The sequence below is a fragment of the Mesocricetus auratus genome, unplaced genomic scaffold (assembly GCF_017639785.1).
Source record: "Mesocricetus auratus isolate SY011 unplaced genomic scaffold, BCM_Maur_2.0 Super-Scaffold_100025, whole genome shotgun sequence".
NCBI classification, from domain to species: domain Eukaryota; kingdom Metazoa; phylum Chordata; class Mammalia; order Rodentia; family Cricetidae; genus Mesocricetus; species Mesocricetus auratus.
The window spans coordinates 12,815,027-12,836,524 of NW_024429206.1; positions in this window are offsets into that span (position 1 = coordinate 12,815,027).

Here is a 21,498-nt window from a genome sequence, read left to right on the forward strand (position 1 = left end):
ATCTAAGAGTGCCAATGGCCTGCTTTGTTTGTTTCTTTGTTTTTCATGACAGGGTTTCTCTGTGTAGCCCTGGCTGTCCTGGAACTCACTGTGAGATCCACTTGCCTCTGCCCCGCTGTGCCCACCTGTGCTGGGATTAAAGGTGTGTACCACCACACCTGGCCTTCATTGTGTAATGATACTCCCTCCTTTCGTCTCTGGACATGACTCTCCCTGGACAGACCTCAGGCTTCATTCCTGAGAGCTATATGGCTGGCCCAACACTGAGAACTAGCGCCTGGGCTGAGGTGGATCAGTGTGGCCGGGCCTGGAAGCTAAGGGAACATGAGCTCTGCAGCAGTTCCTCAGGACTGCGCATTCCTCCCGAATTAAAGAGCCAGACAGTCTTGATTCATACAAGATGACTACAGTCTTTGGGGCCTAATGCTGGATGGCTGGGATTACCTGGGAAACTGTGGCTTTGGCACTTGGCACAGAAGCAACAGCTCTGCTACAGATAGCATTTGTTACTCTGAGGCCAGCTCCCAAGCTCACTGCATGAAATAAGCGGCTTTGCTTCCATCCAGGCACTACTCTAGAGCCCTGACCAGAGACTTCTTCAGATCCTACTCTATGCTGCCTGGAGGAGAGTGAGTTCACCTCCTATGCCCTCCACACTAAGGCCATGGAAACCCAGAGTAATCCCATCCTGACATGATGTGCCGGCCACAGTGCAGTTCTTGTCACATGGTCAAAACCAGTCTCATTCAGAGCTGACAGATCACATCGGAGAGCTATTCTGAGCTGCCTCCACAGAGATGTCTCCTGCCGTCTTTCACCCAGAAGCAGCAGATCCCACACAAAACCTTTTACATGTTGGTGTCCTGGTTTACAGAGAAGAATGCAGAGGCTGGTGGAGTGTAGAGGTGGCTCAGTGGAGAAAGCACTTGCCACGCATGATGACCTGAGTCTGCTCCTTAGCGCCCACCTGAACAGGCAGGCGTAATGGCACATATCTGCCATCCCAGCACCTGGGGGTAGAGATCATATGTAAATTTGGGAGAGGGTGCCCTGTACCTGGGAAGTAGGGTGACCTAGCCTGCACAAGCAGTGCACACGTACCCACACAAACACAAAAAGAAAAGTGTGGGGGCTGGAGAGGCAGCTTTAAATGTTTTTGTTTTGTTTCTGAAGACAGGGTTTCTCTGTGTGGGCCCCCTGGCTGTCTTGGAACTTACTCTATAGACCAGGCTGGCCTATATCCCCCTGCTTCCACCTCCCCAATGCTGGGATTAAAGTCATATGTCACCACTGTGTAGGAAATCTTTTTAAAAATGTAAAAGGTCACAGTACATAATTCCCAGTTCTTCCATGCAATAGTAGGAGCCTATAGGACCCTCCAGTTGCAAGGATCCCTCATTGAAGCACCAATGCTTTGGTCCATCAGACAATCTCCCTGACCCACCCAGACATATGTAGCCCTGGCTGTCCTGGAACTTGCTCTGTAGACCAGGCTGGCCTCAAACTCACAGAGATCTGCCTGCCCCTGCCTCCAGAGATTAAAGGTATGTGCCACCACTAGGCCCATCAGACAATTCTGGTTAGGTTTATAGAAGAAGGCATCCTCGTCACCTGAGAAACTGTCCTGTGTCACCACCATTAAGAACAATTAGTATCCAGAGACCCCTGAATGGGGTGAGAAGGGCCACAGGCTTCCTTCTGGGACAGAGTGGATCCCAGAGAAAAGCCTAGAGGTTAAGAGTCAGATGAAACTGTTAGGAGGCCATTGGGAGTTCGTCTTGGAAATGCTCCAACAGAGAGCGACCAAACTGACTTATCTCCTGTGAGCAGAGGTTCAGCTGCTCAGCTGGAGCCACCAGGAGCGTCCCTTAGAGTCATCTGTGGTGAGACACACGAGCTTGGCCAACTCATCTTCTGATTCCTTTCCAATCAGGAAGAAGTACCCAGCCCGAAACAGTCTCCCAGCCTCCTGCAAGGCCACATCACACTCCCCCACCTCCCCACCCCACCTGTTGGGTGGGGAAAAACATCTAAAATCCTCTTCTAAGCGCAGGCCTCGGGAAAACGGCTTCTTGCATTTGTTCCCAAGCTACTAAGAATCAACACTAACTGGCTTGGATCCCAGGCAGGGCCAAGTGCAGGACACAGGACTCTACAGGAAGTCCCCAAAGGCCTTTGTCCACTCCTCCCCCAACACATTTGTCTCCAATTAAGTAGGAGCCTTCCTGGGCAGGGGGCTGCCAGGATTGGAGGCTGGTCCTGAAGTGGAGGTTCCACACTGAGGCCTAGAGCCTCTCCTGAATGTCCATGCCAGATTGCCCCTGCTCCCAACGCTGTATTTTCTCTTTGGCAGAATTCCTGGTCCTATTTGGCTGCAGAAATGCTAAAGTTTGTTCCTTTCTTCCTCTGGAAGTTGGCTGCTTCCCCTCACCCCCCCCCCACCTGCTGCCCCTTTGCCTCTCAGGATTATAAACTGGAATATTCTAGAACTTAAATGTTTCAAACATAGATTTGTGTATACGATGAGAGAGCGCTTAGGCGCAGGCCACAGTGCCGTGTGAAGGTCAGAGGACAACTTGCAGGAGTCAGTTCTGAGGCTATGTGACTCTCCGCTGCTGAGCTGTGCACTCAAGGCTAGCTAGCCTGCAGAGCCTATCTAGGTGAACTTCCTGTTTATGCCTCCCTTCTTCCTATAGGAGGCCCGGGCTTTTTATGTAGGTCCCAGTTCTGTGGCTTTCAAAAACAACCTCAAAAGGTAAAAATAAAAAAGAGAGGCTGGAGAGATGGCTCAGCAGTTGAGAACACAAGCTGTTATTCTGAGGACCCAGGTTCAATTCCCGGCACCCCCAAGGCAGCTCACAGGCAGCTGTAACTCTAGTTGCAGGGGATCCAACACCCTCACACAGACATGCATGCAGGCTAAACACCAAATGAACATAAAAGAAAAAAAAGAGCTGGGGGGTGGTGGCACACACATTTAATCCCAGCACTCAGGAGGCAGAGGCAGGTGGAGCTCTGTGAGTTCAAGGCCAGTCTGGTTTATATAGTAAGTTCCAGGACAGTCAGGGCTACTTGGAGAGACACTGTCTCAACAATGCCAGGCTGTGGCGTTGCTCCCTTTAATCCTAGCATTTGGGAGGCAGAGGCAGGCAGATCTCCATGAGTTTGAGGCCAGCCTGGCCACCCACTCTCTGGCTAATTGTTACATCTATCTATCTATCTGTCTTTGTGTGTGTGTGTGTGTGTGTGTGTGTGTTTGAGTGTGTGCGCGTGTGTGCACAAGCACATGCATGTCATGGATGACATGTAGAGTTCAGAGGAAAACTTGCAGAATTGGTTCTTTTTCCAATCATACGAGTCAGGCTTCCAGCAAACACCTTTAACCCACTGGGCCATCTTGGTGGCCCTTCACCATCATTCACAGACAAAGAAGCCAACCTCCCTGTGAGTCTGGCAATCTGTTGTCTCCTGGACTGTCACAGGCCTCCCGCCCATGCTTGAAGGACCAGCCTGCTGCCGTCACTCGGGCTGTACTGGGTTGTACCCTCCACTCCCCACTGTGAAGTTTGTTCCCCTGTAACAGCTTCCAGACAGGGCCTTGCTTCCTAGCCCAGGCTGATTTAAACTCCCCATCCTCCTAACGGCTTCCCAAGTGCTAGGCTTACAGGTGTACACCACCATGCCTGCTCCCACTATGACCAAACACCATTTCCATGCTGTCAACTTCGGATTCCTACCTCTAGCCTATGTCCTCTGCTGCACGGGACTGTGTTACTGGAGATCTCTGCTGATGTGGTGACACACACCCCACAAACTCAGGGAAAGATGGTGGCTCCTTGTCGGGATGAGGAGGTAGAAACAAATAGAGACATTGTTCCCAAGGTCTCCAGGCCAAGGTTAGTGAGCACAGTCCAGGCCGGCACTGCCTCTAAGGGAGGAGGAGTTGCCTGAAAGCTACTATGTGTGCAGCCCACCCCCACCCCATTGTTGGCAAGGCAGGATCTAGATATGTGGTCCAAACTAGATTGAACTCACTATGTAGCCCAGGCTGGCCTGGAACTCAAACTCTTACCTCAGTCTCCTGAGTGCTGGGATTATAGGTATATTCTGGATGGTTTTGTGTGTCAATTTGACACAATCTAGAGTCATCAGAAGAAGGAAATGCCTCCTTGAGATCACGCCTTTAGTCCCAGCATTTGGAAGGCAGAGGCAGGCAGATCGCTGAGTTGGAGGCCAACCTGGTCTACAGAGAGAATTCCAGGACAGTCAGAGCTGTGCAGAGAAACCTTGTCTTGTCCTCCCACCCCCAAAAGAGAAGAGGAGAGGTGGGTGTTGGAAACCAGGCAAACCTGGCCCCGCCTCTCACCCACCTGAGCATGGCAGGTGTCTGTACCCTGGCTCTTTAAAAGACAGACCCCCACCCACGTTGTTCTCTTTCCCGCTGTTCCTCTGGGCAGACAGAACTTTTCCTGTCTCCCTCTTCTCTTCTGTCCTCTCTCTGTCTCTGTGTCTCTTTACCCCTTTTCTCTTCCCTTCTCTTTCTAATAAAACTCAGTTGTTAAGAGCACTGGTTGCTGTTTCAGAAGACTTGGGTTCAATTCCAAACACCCACATGGCAGCTCACAACTGTCTGTAACTCCAGTTCCAGGGGATCCAATAACCCTCACACAGACATGTATGCATTCAAAACACTAGTGCTCGTAAAATAAAATAAAAATTAAAAATATAAATATACAAAGAAGGCATTCTCAAGTCACCCATGAAACTGTAGGCTATTGTTAAATACACATGAGATGTACGTGGCTGGTAAACCGTGTCTGTTGAGAGCAATCAGCTTGTTCTAATCCCTGGAAGTAAAGATTCATGAAAGACCATTCCACAAAGTCCTGTCCAATGGCTACCACATTGGTTAGAATGGAGACCTAGAGTTATTTTTGTCATTGCTTAAGGGGAGCAGCCTAGAAACACACACACACACACACTTTTATTTCCATTAGTACATCTGGAACTGAGTTACATAAAGAAATCTCCACATGGCAGGTGAGATGGCTCAAGGCTTAAGAGCACTGGCAACTCTTCCAGAGGTCCTGAGTTCAATTCCCAGCAACCACACAGAGGTTCATAGCCATCTGTAATGATATCTGGGGCCCTCTTCTGGTGTGTAGGCATACATGCAGGCAGAACACTGTATATATAATAAATAATCTTTGCTGAGCGATGGTGACACACGCCCTTAATCCCAGCACCTGAGAAACAGAGGCAGGTGGATCTCTGTGAGTTCTAGGCCAGCATGGTCTACAGAGTAAGTTGCAGGACAGCCTCCAAAGCTACAGAGAAACCCTGTTTCAAAAAACAAACAAAAAATCTCCACACTAATTATTACATAATGCACTTTGAACGTGTTCTCCTCCATCCCTGCTCCCAAATTCTCCCCCATCACTATCGTCCTTTTGTCCCCAGACACTGTCACTTCAACTTCCAGGTCATACAAGCACATGATTTTATATAGATTCTAGAACCCACAAATAATAGAAAAATGCAGCAATTTGTCTTTCTGAGACAGGTGTTTTGGTTTTGGTTTGGTTTTGTTTTTCGAGACAGGGTTTCTCTGTGGCTTTGGAGGCTGTCCTGGAACTAGCTGTTGCAGTCTCGAACTCACAGAGATCCGCCTGCCTCTGCCTCCCAAGTGCTGGGACTAAAGGTGCGCGCCACCACCGCCCAGCAATTTTCTTTCTTTTTTTCTGAGACAGTTTTGTTCCTTATGGTGAATTTCATTTTGTACAGGGATTGCATTTCTCTTTAACCCATTCCTCTGATGAAAGACATCCAGGGTCGTTCCACAACTTAGCTGTTGTGAACGGAGTGACAGTGAGGTCTGCTGAACAGGGATGTGTGGCATGCTGACTTTGAGTCCTCTGGGGAAACAGGAGCTCTAGAGCTGGGTCTGTTTCCTTGCTTTGGTGTTATCTTTAATTCTGCGTCTATGTGGGGGTCTGTTTGTGTGTCAGTGGGCAGCAGATGCCTGGAGCTGGAGTTACTGGCTGGGAGCCCACCTACTGTGGATGCTGCCAACCCAACTCAGGTCCACTGCTCTGAGCCCCTGAGCCATCTCTCCAGACCCTATGTTGGATCTGCAAAGGATCTCATAAATAGTTGAGGATGACCTTGAACTCCTGAACCTGCTGTCTCCACCTCCAAATGCTGGGATTATAGACCTTTGCCATCCCAACCCCATGTTTGTTTTTAGTGACATTTATTCAGTGTGTGTGCAAGTCCCACTGGTGCTGCAGAAGTCAGGGGACAACTTTTTAGTTTTCTCACTATGGTGCTGGGGATCGAAGCCAACTATCAGACTTGCTGACAAGCATCTGCCTTTACCTGAACCCTCTGCCTGCCAGTGCTGTTTGTGGTTGTTTTTGAGACAGAGTCTCACTATGTAGTCCTAGCTGTCCTGAAACTCTCTCTACAAACCAAGGTGGTCTCAAACTCACAGAGATCCACACACCTCTCCCTCTTGAGTGCTGGGGTTAAAGGTGTCTGCTACCACCGCCCGGCTCTGTTTCTGTTGCCCAGACTGGTCTACAAAACCTGTGTCCAAGTGAGTGTCCTGCCTGGATGCTGGGACCACAGGCATGTGCCAGTCACAGAACGTGTGCTCATGGACTGCTGGTCTTTGTGAGCACCCGGGTCTACCACCGCCATTTCTGAGAGCCTCTCAGTCACCCTCCCTCCAGTTTGGGGCCCACATGGAGCTCAGGCAGAGAGGGTGGCTCATCTCAGGCTTCGTCACTGCTGGGGCTGGGGTTGGTGGCGACTTCCGTGTGGGAGCAGGGGAATGCCTGAATGAAGGAGGCAGGAAAAGCGGAGGCTCCAGGAGCCGGGGGCGAGGAGCTGTGACAGGCAGGGAAACGGCTTCGGAGGAAGGCCAGCTAAATTTAACTCTCCTTTAAACCCCGGCTCCATTCCGAGTGTATGTTTACCAGAAGTCAGGGAGAAGATGAATGGGGATTGATTCATTTCTGACTCAGAGCCCTGTGTCCTCTCTGCCCTGGAAATTTTGTAATATTGTGTCTCTTTTTGTCAACCAGTCGTAGCAGAAAGGTGGACTATTTCATAATGAAAGTCAAGGTATTAAACAGAAGGGTCTTGTTTTCAAAATTAAACTCAAATGCACAGAGCACATAAATAACCATTTCATTTTACAAAGTCTTGCTGTGTAGCCAAATGGCTTTGAATTGTGGCAGTCCTCCTGCCTCAGCCTCTGAGTGTGGGGATCACAGGCATTCACCACCATGCTGGTTGCATTTTAACCACATGAGCCAGGGTCTCTTGTAGGTCAGGCTGGCCTCAAACTTGGTATGTAGCCCAGGAAGACTGAATATTCACTGGCATGCCTGATTGATGTGGTACTACAGGTAGACCCTAGAGTTTTACCACTGAGCCACACCCTCGGCCACGTCTTAACCACGTTAGAGTGGATATTTTGTTGGTGTTTAGTATACTGTCTTTGTGTAACCACTGCTATCTAGTTTCAGAACATTGTCCCCTAAGGGGAAGCCAGCTCTTCCCATTCTCCTCTCCCAGACTCAGGACCAGCCAGTCTCTCTGTCCCTGGGAGCGTCTCCCTCTGGACATTGCGCTCAAATGAACTTCTGGGACATACAACTTATTCTGCACCTCACTCATGGCTGTTATTTTGATGCTTTGTGTGTTTATTTATTTATTTACTTTTTATTTATTTTTGCTTTTTCGAGACAGGGTTTCTCTGAATACAGCGTTTTGGAGGCTGTCCTGGAACTCGCTCTGTAGACCAGGCTGGCCTGGAACTCACAGAGATCTGCCTGCCTCTGCCTCCCGAGCACTGGGATTAAAGGCGTGCGCCACCAACACCCAGCTGTTTGGTTTGTTTTTTGAGACAGGATTTCTCTGTGTATCCCTGGCTGTCCTGGAACTCTCTCTGTAGACCAGGCTGGCCTTGAACTCACAGAGATCCATCTGCCTCTGCCTCTGCCTCTGATTGCTGGGATTAAAGCTGTGGGCCACCAATGCCCAGCTTGACTTTGTTATTCTACTGCATTGCCACATCACATTTGGTTTCTGCCTCACCTGCTAATGGGCATTTGGGCTGTTTCTGTCTTTGGGCATTTGAGAGCCCTGTAAACAAGCACACACATGGATTGTCCTGAATGTCCACTGTCAATTTGTGACAGGGATGACAGTATCTAAGAGTTAAATTTAGAATTACCATACGACAAAAACAAAGTGGTAGTGCACACCTTTAATCCCAGCACTGGGGGGTGGGGGGCAGAGGCAAGTGGATCTCTAGGTTTCAGGCCAGCCTGGTCTGCAAAACAAATTCCAGGATGGCCAGGACTGTTACACAGAGAAACCTGTCTCGAAAAACACACAACAAAAACAAATTAAAAGAGAAACAATGCCAGGTGTTGGTGGCGCACTGCTTTTATCCCAGCGCTCAGGAGGCTGAGGCAGGCGGATCTCTGTGAGTTTGAGGCCAGCCTGGTCTACAGAGCAAGTTCCAGGACAGTCTCCAAAACAATACAGAGAAACCCTGTCTCAAAAAACCAAAAAAGAAAGAAAAGGAAAAACAACAACCAAAGCCTCTGCATCCCTGGATGCAGAGAGGTCCCAGATCTGAAACTGAGCACCTCCAGACCCTGCAGGTTGACCCTACTGGGAAAACCATGCCCCCTCTTCTGTAACTTTAACTTTGACTCAAAACTCCAGGGGAATAAAGTAGAATATGACCCAGGGTGATGAGCTTCACATTAGTGAGCTTCTCTTATTGTTGTTTATTATTTTTTACAGTATTTTAATTTTTATTTAATTTTCATTTATATTTGATAATAAATATTTTTATTTATTTGGCTGTCCTGGAACTTGCTCTGTAAACCAGACTGGCCTCAAACTCATGGAGATCTGCCTGCCTCTACCTCCTGAGAGCTGGGATTATGAGTACACACCCAGTTGGTTTTATAATATTTATTTTTAACTATGCATATGTATGTATGTATACGAGTTTGGGTGCCTGTGAAGGTCAGAGGCATTGGACCACCGGAACTAGGGTCACAGATTGTTGTGACCCACCCATTGGGCGCTGGGAACCTTACTTGGATGCTCTGCTAGAACACTGAGCACTGGCTAGGCAGTGGTGGCGCGCGCCTTTAATCCCAGCACTCAGGGGGCAGAGGCAGGGGGTCTACAAGAGCTAGTTCCAGGACAGCCTCCAAAGCCACAGAGAAACCTGTCTCGAGAAACAACAACAATAAAAACAGAACAGTGAGCACGGTTAACAGCTGGGAATTACTGCAGCCCACACTCAGCTTTCTGATGAATTTCTAAGTTGAGTTAAAGTCAGAGACAGAACTGGACAGTTCCTAGAGACAGGGATTCATGCTGTGATGCCATCAGCCTGTGGTCAGCCCCAACTATATAGCAACCATTAGGCTAGCCAGGACCACTCAGCAAGATCCTGTCTGAAAAGAATGAAAGCAAGGCCCTGCCAGGTGGCTCAACAGGAAACGGTGCTGATGTCAAGCCTGGCAGGTTAGATCCGCAGGACCCACGTGGTAGAGAGACCTTTGACCTCCACTCACTCTCTGTGGCACGCATACCTCCTCACCAAACATACACAGTTAACAATAAAATTAACGTCATAAGAAAAGAAAAGTTGCCGGGCAGCGGTGGTGCACCTTTAATCTGTGAGTTCGAGGCCAGCCCAGTCTATAGAGCAAGTTTCAGGGACAGCCAGTATTACAGAGAAACCCTGTCATGAAAAACCAAAATTAATTAATTAATTAATTAATTAAAAAAAGAAAAGGAAGGAAGGAAGAGGAAAACCAGAAAGTGGATAGTCGTTACCTGGCCCTGGAGTGTGGAATGGAGTTTTGGGTTGGGAAGATGAGAGGTTTTGGTGTAGACAAGGGTGTTGCACCCGTGGATAGTGACTGTACACTTGATCAGTCTGTCTTCTGGGAAATGTCCATACAGTAGGGAGTAGATGGAGTGAAGCAAGTGCAGGATTCTTCTTGGAATGGGAAAATTATTGTCTGGCAACAGATACATGTCTCTAAACAAAATTTAAAAATCCCCCAAAGTATCATTTATGTATTTACATGTGTGGAGCTCAGAGGACAATCTTTGGGAGCTGGTTTTCTTCTTCCTCCATGTAGGGCCCTGGGATTCAACCCAAGTCACATCAAATTTGGTGGCAAGCACCTTTACTCTCTGAACTCTCTCACTGGCCCATGAATTGTATATTTTAAAATGAAGTCTAGAATTTTAGTTTCCTTTTTTTCTGTTCTTTTTTGTTTTTGTTCGTTTTTTGAGACAGGGTTTCTCTATGTATCTTTGGAGCCTATCCTGGAACTTGCTCTGTAGACCAAGCTGGCCTGAAACTCTAGAGATTCACCTGCCTCTGCCTCCTGAGTGCTGGGATTAAAGACTTACACCACTACCATCTGGCAGTGTTGTTTGTTGTTTTTGAGACAGGGTTTCTCCACATAGTGTGAATTTTATTTCAACGCAGCTGTTTAAAACAACATTGGTAGCGAGTCATTATAGTGCATGACTGTAATTCCAGCACTTGGGAGGCTTGTGCAATAGGATCTCCAGTCCATGGCCAGCTTGGGCTACACAATAGACCCTATCACAAACAAAGCAAAGCCAAGCAACACAGAGCCAGGCATGGTGGCCCAGATCTGTAATCCCAGTGCTCGGGAGCTAAAGGCAGGAGACTCAGGAGTTCAAGGGCAGTCTCTGCTACAGAGTGGGTTGGAAGCCAGCCTGGGCTACATGAGACCCATCTCAGAAAAGAAAAAAAATGGGGCTGGGGAGATGGCTCAGTGGTTAAGAACACTTGGTGCTCTTGCAGAGGACCCGGTTCTATTCCTAGCACCCACACAGGGGGTGGCTCACAACCCCTTGTAACTCCAGCTCCAGGAGCACTGACGCCCTTTTCTATCCTTGCGGGTACCTTTACATAAGAATGACACCTTTCTACATTCATAAATAAATTCTTATTTAAAAAAAGAAAACATCAACAATATATGTATACCTTAGCAGTAGAACATGTGCTTAGCCTGCATTTGCCCCGAGGTCGGTTCACCACACTACCAAAACCAAAACCCAAAGCCCAAAACCAAAAAGCCGAGGTAGACATGCTTAGGAACCACCCCCACGTTGGCAGATTTGCTACTCATGCACCTCCATGCTCTCCTCTCCCTCTTCCTGGACTTCCCTCATGTGACCCCTGTCCAAGCACCCTTAAGACCCGCCCCCCATGTCTGCCAACCACAAAAGCCCTTCAAAAGAAGTAGGAGAAAGGAAAGACTTGTAAGGTCAGCCTGGGGGACACAGTGTGAGTGGAAAGTACACGAGAACCCTGCCCAGTAAAGCGGGATCTAAGGACAGGAGCAGGCCTGCGAGAGGAAGGGATGAACGCCAAGGAGGCCAGGCCACGGTCTGCAGGAGCCTTTCGGGGGCGTCACTGCAGTGCTTGGTCTCTTCTTCCTATTCACTCCTTCATTGTATGTGATGGTGGGGATTCAGTTCAGGGTGCGGCTTATGCTAGATAGGTAGGTGCTTTACTCCTGAGACAGCCCAGATGGCCTCTCCCTACCTCATCTCTACAGGCAGGATGGGATACCCTGGTGTCATGGTCTTTGCTCATTGTGATGCCCTTTGGAAGGTCTCTGATATCTTGAGAACATCCACCCATCCCCTCACCATTGATGGAAGACCAGGACTGCTTTCCCAAGATCATGAAGCTGAAGTTCTGGGCTGGGCAGCCAGCTTTTCAGGGATGGCCCTGGGTGTGACTGTCACGAGGATGAATTCAAGAAGCCTGAATGAGGTAAAAGAGAATCTAGTTTGGAAGTCACTACTGTGTTTGAGCTGGGTGATGAGAGACTGGGAGCCCCCCTTCCCCCGTCACTGTAAATCCAACTGGCGCACTGCTAGATATGTCAGTGAGGCCGTTCTAGACTATGTAACCTGAGTGTGGCAGTCAGAACAGGGGGCTCGTTAGCATACATGAAGCCATTTACCGCTTCGACAGTCCCAGGCATCAGGCATTTTTTAATGGCTTGCCAGGAAACCCTGACCAGGAGTGAATATCTGTCATACAAGTCTGGCAACAGGGTGCCTGGCCTCTCCCCAAAGGCCAACAGGAATATCCCTTCCTCACCACAAATGAAACTGTCTGTAGACATTGTCACAAGGCTCCAAATTCTCCCCCAGAGAATCGGCATTCCGTCGACAGGATGGAGTGACGGAGGGACTGTTGGCCTGTGTTGGCACATGGGTCTCATTGTGGCATGCTGATGCTTGTATGTAATGCATCTGGACCCTAGTCATTCCTACCTGCCCTTCTAGCCCCTCCCACTCCTTCTGAAAGCCTTTCCCAACAAGTCACACTCTTCCACGTTCATGTCTTGTTTTTGAGACAGGGTCTTCCACATCCCTGCCGTAAGTTTCCGAGTGCTGGGATTACATGTGTGTAATGTATCTTTACATGTACCCCTGCACCCAGCTCTCTCTTTTGGTGACCCAATGACTTTAGCTAGGATTGCTCTCAGGAGTATGTGTTGTGTTATTGACAGGAGGTGGGTTACCACTGGCCACACAACTCGAGACAGTGTCTTTTCCTCCCTAGCAACCACTAAGTACCTACAGATCCTCATGGAGGGGCAGGGCCTTTCTTTCCTTTTTAGGGAAGAGGGAGTTTCTTTTCTTTATTTTTCTTTTTCTTTTATTTATTTAAAATTTTTTTTTTGGTTTTTCGAGACAGGGTTTCTCTGTGGCTTTGGAGGCTGTCCTGGAACTCTCTTTGTAAACCAGGCTGGCCTCGAACTCACAGAGATCCACCTGCCTCTGCCTCCCAAGTGCTGGGATTAAAGACATGCGCCACCACTGCCCGGCCTTCTTTCTTTCTTTTGACTTTATTTTAGTGCCTGTGTGGGAGGTGGGGCTTGGCACACGTGTGGAGGTCAGAGGACAACTTTGGGGATCAGCATCAGGCTTGGCGGCAAGCATACCAATACGCTCAGCCATCTTGACTCCTGAACCTGCTGTCTTCACCTCCAAAACGCTGGGGTTACACACCTTGGACACTCCAAGCCCGTGTTTGTTTTCAGTGACATTTATTCAGTGTGGGTACAAGTCCCACTGTGTGCTGCAGAAGACAAAGGACAACTTTCAGAAATAGATCTCCCATGATATGGGTACTGGGGTATTATTTCTTTTCAGATAGGGTTTCTCCTAGCCCGGGCTGGCCTTGAACTCACTGTGTTGTTGACTTGATGGCCTTCCTGTTTCCACTCACTGTATACTAGGGTTACAGTCTAAGATGTATTCATGAGTATGGGGGGTACGTATGTGAAGGTGCACCCTCAGAAGTCACAAGATGGCATCAGATTCCCTGGAGCCAGAGCTGCAGACAGCTGTGAGCTGCCTAACACGGGTGCTGGGAACTGAACCCTGGTCCTCCTCTTCAGCAGCGAGTGCTCTTCCACTGAGCCATCTCTCCGGCATCAAGTTGTTTTAGTCTTTTTGTTTGCTTGCTTGTTTTTGTTTTGTTTTGTTTTTTAGGTTGGTTGGTTGAGACAGGGTTTCTCTGTGTAGTCCTGACTGTCCTAGAACTTGTTCTGTAGACCAACCTGGCCTCGGACTCACAGAGATTCACCTGCCTCTGCTTCCCTAGTGCTGTGAGTGAAGGCGTGTGCCACCACCACCTGGCTTGTTTTAGTCTTAATTTTTAAAATATCTTAGAATCTTATTTTATGTCTATGAATGTTTTACTTGCATCTATGTGTGTGCACCATATGCATGTAGTGCCCATGGAGGTCAGGAGAGGGCGCTGGATCCCCTGGAACTGGAGTTACAGAGGTTGTGAGCCAGCTTGTAGGTGCTCGGAATTGAACCCAGGTCTGTCCTTTGCAAGAATAAGTGTTCTCGGCCCAGAAAGATGGCTCAGAGGTTAAGACCGCTGGCTGCTCTTCAAGAGGTCCTGAATTCAAATCCCAGCAAGCATATAGTGACTCACAACTATCTGTGATGAGATCTGTATACATAATAAATAAATAAATCTTTAAAAAAAAAAGAATAAGTGCTCTTAACTGCTGAGTTCTCTCTCCAGCCCCAGGCTGTTGTCTAAACACCCACCCCCAGTCTCATATGTAGCTTCAGTTGACTTAAACTCGCTATACAGGCCTTCCTGGCTGGCCTACAACTTGTAGAGATGCTTCTGCCTGAACCTCCGGGTACTGGGATAACAGACATGGGCCAACAAACCCAGCTAGTGGCCAGTTACTGTGCAGAATGCACTAAAGATATAGTTGACTGGACATAGTGGCACAGACCTTTAATCCCCGCACTCGGAAGGCAGAGGAAGGTGGATTTCTGTGAGTTCCAGGAGAACTAGGGCTGGGTAGAGAGGTCCTGTTTCAAGAAAAAAAAAAAAAGTAAAAAGAAATGATGACGATATCACTGGCATGGAATGAAGACTATATAAGTCAGCACCATATTGTAGTTCAGTGGATGTAGCTTGGTGGCAGATTGCTTGATTAGCATGCATGAGATCCTGGGTTCAATCCTCAGCAGAACCACATATTTGAAAAAAAGTTGCTATTCTCTAGCTGTGGCCTACCTACCTACTTTCCGGGAAGTACATAAGTTTGCTTAGACAAGAATCCAAGTCCCCGTGGTAAGATCACAGGTCAGTTTTTTTTTTTTTTTTTTTTTTTTTTTGGTCTTACGAGACAGGGTTTCTCTATATTGTTTTGGAGGCTGTCGGACCAGCCCGGCCTCGAGCTCACAGAGATCCGCCTGCCTCTGCCTCCCGAGTGCTGGGATTAAAGGTGTGCACCACCACTGCCTGGCCACAGGTCAGTATTAACTCTAGTCTGACTCCTGTGGGGTTCCACTGCAAGTGGCTAGGCCAGTTGTCACTGGTACCGACACAACCAATCTCAAATCCCCTTCCAAATTCTCCCAATGGTGCACACTTCAAACCTCCGGCTTTGCATGAACTCGGGACTCTGAAACTACAGGCTACCCACAAATTTCCTCAGGGGATGGAGGGGTAAATAAAAACAAAAAGGGTCGGGCGGTGGTGACACACACCTTTAATCCCAGCACTCCAGAGGCAGAGGCAGGCAGATCTCTGTGAGTTCGAGGCCAGCCTAGTCTAAAAGAGCTAGTTCCAGGACAGTATCCAAAGCCACAGAAAAACCCTGTCTCAGAAAAAAAATAATAAGCCGGGCCTAGGCGTTGGTGGTACTCACCTTTAATCCCAGCACTCCGGAGGCAGAGGCAGGCAGATCTCTGTGAGTTCAAGGCCAGCCTGGTCTACAGATCGAGTTCCTGGACAGCTTTCAAAACAGTACAGAGAAACCCAGTCTCGAAAAACCAAAATAAATAAATAAAATAAAAATAAAAACAAAAAGGCCCAACCTGACACACACCTTCTACCCCAGCACTGGGGTGAAAGGTGAGGGCAGATGGGTCTCTGTAAATTCAAGGCCAGCCCGGTCTACAACCAGAGTTCCAGGCTGCAGCTGGGGGCACCAAAATTTCAATTAAACATTTCTACTGAAAAAAAAAAGTTATTTTCTCTGTCTGTGTCACCTGGTACCTAGCTTCTTCCCTGTGAACAATGTCACAGCATCATTATTATATCCCACAAGGTAAAACAAAATGAGCATTCTCATACTAAAAGAGCGCTCACTTGGGGTCTGGCACTCTGAAATGCTTTGCCATAAGGCCACTGTGTTCCTGGCTATGCTGGTGCAGGACCCTCGGATGCTCAGAACTACATGCAAGTTGTTATTCCAGACACCATGTGTTTGACTACCACCTTCCTGCAAACCCCTGCCTTGTTCCTTGTCTTTTTTTTTTTTCTACCTAACTTCTAGTCTTTTGGGATTCCTGGAGTGTCCACAAATACATTAGCCTCTAAGAATTCTGAGTAACTGTGGTTAGGGAAAAAAAATTCCTTGCTGTAATTAGCCATGGTCCTATTTTTGAAACGACATCTGCAAAACCTTGAAGAGGATGGATGGGGGGGGGTGAGATTGGCACTGATCGGAATTTTCATGCTTTTGAAAGTGAAATCAAGAGAATTGAGGGAAGAATGTGTCATCACACGCTAAACACATGCAGACGGAGTGAGCTGAAGAGAAATGATTGCAGGAAAACGAACTGCTGGGCATGTGGGTCATGTGACAAACACTGCTGTAGTTGGCAACAGCAAATCACTCTGAGTCCCTGCCTTGCATGGCTCAGTTTGTCACTTCCAGAGCCTGAGACCTGATTAATCATTGATCAAAACCAAGAGGCTAATATAAGGGCTAGGTGGTGTGCTAATCACGCACAAGTGGAGAGTCCAAAGGACTGTCACCAAATTTTTCTTCTTCTTTTTAAAAATGATCTATTTTCACTTTATGTACATTTGTGTTTTGCCTGCATGTATGCATGTATGAGGGTGTTGAATCCCCTGGAGCAGGAGTTACAGATAGCTGTGAGCTACCATGTGGGTGCTAGGAATTGAACCTGGGTCCTCTAGAAGAGTAGTCAGTGCTTTTAATTGCTGAGTCATCTCTCCAGACCCTCAGTCACCAAGTCTTCCCCCCCAGACAGGGTTTCTCTGTGTAGCTTTGTAGACCAGGCTGGCTGCAAACTCACAGAGATCTGCCTGTCTCTGCCTCTCAAGCACTGGGATTAAAGGCATGCACCACCATTGCCCAGGTTCTCTGTTTTGAGGCACTCACAGCTAACCACCTGCATCTGCCTTCCAAATGTTGGAATTAAAGGGATGAGCTACCATGCTTGACTAAATTTGAATTCCTGATCTTCCTGCCACTACCGACCAAGTGCTTGAATTATAGGTCTGTACTATGTTGCTGGCTTTAAAAAGCCAGCCATATTTACATAACTTTAAAGTTTACATGTATGCATGAAAGAGACAGCAAGAAGGGAATTGGTTATTTCCTTTCACCCTGGATCTAACGGAAGTCTTTAAGCTTGGGAGCCAGTATCTTTGCCTGATAAACCATCTTGCTGGCTTGATTGTATCTTTTTTGGGGGGGGATTTTTAGAGACAGTGTTTCTCTGTGTAGCTTTGTAGACTAGACTGGCCTCCTTGAACTCACAGAGATCCACCTGCCTCTGCCTCCTGAGTACTAAGATTAAAGGTGTTTGCACCACTGCCTGGCTGATTGTATCATATATATATGATTTATTTACTCTTATTTTATGTGTATTGGTGTTTTGCTTGCATGTATGTCTGTATGAAGGTGTCAGGTCTCCTGGAACTGGAGTTACAGCTGTGAGCAGCCATGTGGGTGCCGGAAATTTAGAATTGAACCCAGGTCCTATAAAAGAGCAGCCAGTGCTCTAAGCCATCTCTCCAGCCCCTTGTGTCTATTTTTTATGGATTAAATATTAAGAATGCTTTTCTTCAGTCAGAACTACACAGAGAAACCCTGTTTCAAAACAAACAAACAAACAAACAAACAAGAAAACTAACCAAAAAAACCCCTCCAAAACAAAAAACCTTTTATTTCAAGATACTTATATGTGCATGTGCCTGCATGAGTTTATGTGTAGCATGTGCGTGCAGGTATCCACTGAGGTCAGAGGGCATTGGATCCTGTGAAACAGGTCATTGTGAGCTGCCTATGTGGGTGCTGGGCACTGAACTCTGTCCACTGCCAAGCCCTCTCTGCAGCCCCAGCAACAGCTTTCAGTAGCAGAGTGATATTCTTCAATGTCTTTTTTTGTTTGTTTTGTTTTTGAGAGATATAGAGCAGGCTGGCCTTGAACTCACAGAGATCCACCTGCCTTTGATTTCCAGTGTTGAGATTAGAAGTGTGTGACACCACTCCTGGCCTTTTCATTGTCCTTTTTTACAGAATAGTTATTCCAGCCATGGTGCACATGCCTTTACTTCTAGTACTCGGGTGGCAGAGGCAGGTAGATATCTGGTGAGTTCAAGGTCATCCTGGTCTACATAGTGAGACTCTATCTAAAAACTAAAACAAAAATAAAAACTAAAACAATTTAAGAATAGTGAGTGTGTTTGCCCACGTGAATGCAGTACCTCCTGGAAGTCAGAAGCTCTCCTGCAGGTGGGATTACTGATTGTGAGTTGCTCAACATGGTTGGTTGGTAAGTCCTCTGTGAAAGCAGTACATGCAATGTTAACCTAACTGCTGAGCCCTCTCTCCTCCCCTCATTTCTATCATGGCCTTTCTGTGTATTCTGAGGCCTGGTCTCATGTAGCTCAGGTGGCATCAGCAACTAACAGAGGATGACCCTGAACCCTTCCATGTTCTTCCTGCCCCACCTCTGGCATGCTGGGATTACTACGTTAACTGGGAGTCCCCCAAGATGGCTTAGCTGAGGACCCAAGTTCTCTTCCCAGGTACCACACAGTGCAGAGGAAAACTGACTTCTGAAAGTTGTCTCCTGGCTTCCACACGTGAATCTTGGTATCCCTCACTTCCCCATACACAAGTCCAAAGTAAAAAGCTGCTAAGAATATAGAATATTAGCTCAGATTTGAATTTCTCTGGAAGGAATTCTGAAGGCACAAGAAACTTGCAGGAAGTGGCTCTCTGCTGAAGAACAGATTACATTATGAGTAAAGACGATGTCACATTACCTACTGGTGATGCTATAACCCTGTAAACTCAGGGAATGGTTTGCAACGTCAGTAAATTTCACACGTGAAAATGGTCCTAAAATGGTCCTAGATTTAGCAACATCAGCAACAGAAAATTAAGAGTCCAGGTGCAGTCCAGTACTGGAGAGATGGCTTAGCTGGTAAAGTAAGTAAATGCGAGGACTCTGAGTTTACCCTCTGACCAACTTAAAAAAAAATGACAGCCGGGCGTTGGTGGCACACGCCTTTAATCCCAGCACTCGGGAGGCAGAGGCAGGCGGAGCTCTGTGAGTTCGAGGCCAGCCTGGTCTACAAGAGCTAGTTCCAGGACAGCCTCCAAAGCCACAGAGAAACCCTGTCTCGAAAAAAACAACAACAAAAAAATGACAAAAATACCAGGTGTGGTGGCATAAACTGTTAATCTCAGCACTCAGAAGGCAGAGGTGAGCAGGTCTCTGTGAATTCCAGGCCAGCTGGGACTACAAGGTGGAAAAGAGTTATGTTCACACACACACACACACACACACACACACACACACACACACACACACACAGTAACTCAAACATATTGACAAAAATTAAGAGTCCCAGGTGCAGTTTAGCTGGCTGACCTGAGCTCCAGGTATGTATCAGTGCCAAGTAAGATGTAGGCAAAGGCTGCAGTCATACAGAGGCTTGACTAAAGTGTGACCTGAGACCAAGTTCATTCATATGCCTATGGTAGCCATCCTGTCCCTGCCGTTGGTTGAGGCTTCAGATCCTTGCCAAGTACCTGCAAAATTTAATTTACAACTTGACTGCTAGCATTTATTTCTTTTTTTTTTTTACTGGTGAAAGATAGTTCAAAAATACAAGACATAGACTTTTATGTCTTATTTAGGAGAGGTCTGTCTGATGTAGCTCAGACTAGCCTCAGACTTGCTATGTAGGTGACTCCCCTTGAGAAGCCTGTTTTCACACTTGGGTATGTCTTACTTTTCCTGGCTCTTCTTTGAGAAGCCCAGACCCATGCTCACTCTTATGAATGTCTTACTTTCATCTGAGCATACCCCTTTCTCTTAATGTGTGCTTAGCTTACATTAAAATATCTCTATTATTTGGGGCTAGAGAGATGGCTGAGAGGCCTGGGGTTTGACTCCCAGCAACCCACATGGAAGCTCATGAGGATCTGGAACTCTGGCCCCAGGGGATCCAACACCCTCTGTGGGAACCAAACAGGCATGTGGTATAAAAAGACAGACAGGGCTGGAGAGACGGCTCAGCTGCTAAGAGCACTTGCTGTCCTTGCAGAGGACCCAGTGATAGTTTTCAACTGTCTGTAACTCCAGTTTCAGTGCCCTGTCTTGGCATCTGGGGCCACCAGGACACATGCCTAGTGCATAGATGTACATGTAAACAAAACAAACATGAAATAAAGTAAGCAAATGAGTAAAAAGGCATATAGACTGACAAAACAATTTTTTCTTTTGTTTTTGGAAACAGTATTTCTTTGTATCATCCTGACTGTCCTGGAACTCCCTCTGTAAACCAGGCTGATCTCAATCTCAGAGATCTGCATGCCTCTGCCTCCGGAGTGATGGGATTAAAGGTGTGCAGCACCACCACCTGGCCATAAAATATATTTAAAATTTTTTTAGGTTAAAAACACTTTATTAAACCCAAACTCATATATATACATATATATATATATACATATATATATGTACACACACTCAAAAACAAACAAAAAATACTAAGACAAACAACACTTTTAGCTGAGTGTGGTGGTACATGCCTTTTTACCACTTGAGAGACAGAGGCAGGCAGATCTCTGTGAGTTCAAGGCCAGCCTGGTCTACAGACTGAGCTCCAGGACAGCCACAGCTACACAGAGAAACCCTGTCTTGGTTTTTTTTTTTTTTTTTGGTTTTTCGAGACAGGGTTTCTCTGTGGCTTTGGAGGCTGTCCCGGAACTCACTCTGTAGACCAGGCTGGCCTCGAACTCACAGAGATCTGCCTGCCTCTGCCTCCCGAGTGCTGGGATTAAAGGCGTGCGCCACCAACGCCCGGCCAGACATTTCTTTAATGTGTAAGGTTGTCTTCTTCTCCCCAGTCTCTCCTCTTCCTGTTTGTCTTTTTTCTGCCTCTTCACTGTGATTTCATTCAACTCCTCTTGTTCTTCCTCTGAAGGTTTGGCTACATCTTTTTCAGTCACATATTTTGCCCACGGCTGGAAGAAACCCAAGTTAGTGGCTTGAACCTGCTATGTATGCTAGACCTGCCTTTGCCTCTGGAGTACTAGGATTAAAGGCACACAAGGCCAAAGCCTACTGTTTTTGTTCTTTGAGTAGCTCAACTCGGGCAAAGTCAAGGTCTTTTTGTGACCTAATCTTTGAAGTGAAATGCCTTAGTTTCTCCTCCCAGTTTTTACGTAGGAGGGAGTCATGAAACATAGCTCATATTCCAGTGGACAGGTTTTCACAGGGTCAGAACACCAGGACAAAGGGCATTCTGAGCCGCTGTGGAAGCTGCCGCCCAGATCACTGGTCTAAAAGTGCATTATCCCAACACTCTTCACTGTTTTTTTCAGTGCCAGGGATTGAACCCTAGGCCTCACAAATGCTAAGCATACCTTCTGTACTAAGCCACACCCTGAGCTCAGCCTCAGAGTTTTAGGCTAAAGTCTCTCAATGCCAAAGATGCTCTTAGAATCTCGAGCTCCAAGTGCAGCTCCATAGCAATGCCTATCTCTTAGTTCTTTATTTGCAGGGGTGGGATGAGGGAGGGTGGGGGAATGGGGGTGGGGTTTCGAGACAGGTTTCTCTGTGGCTTTGGAT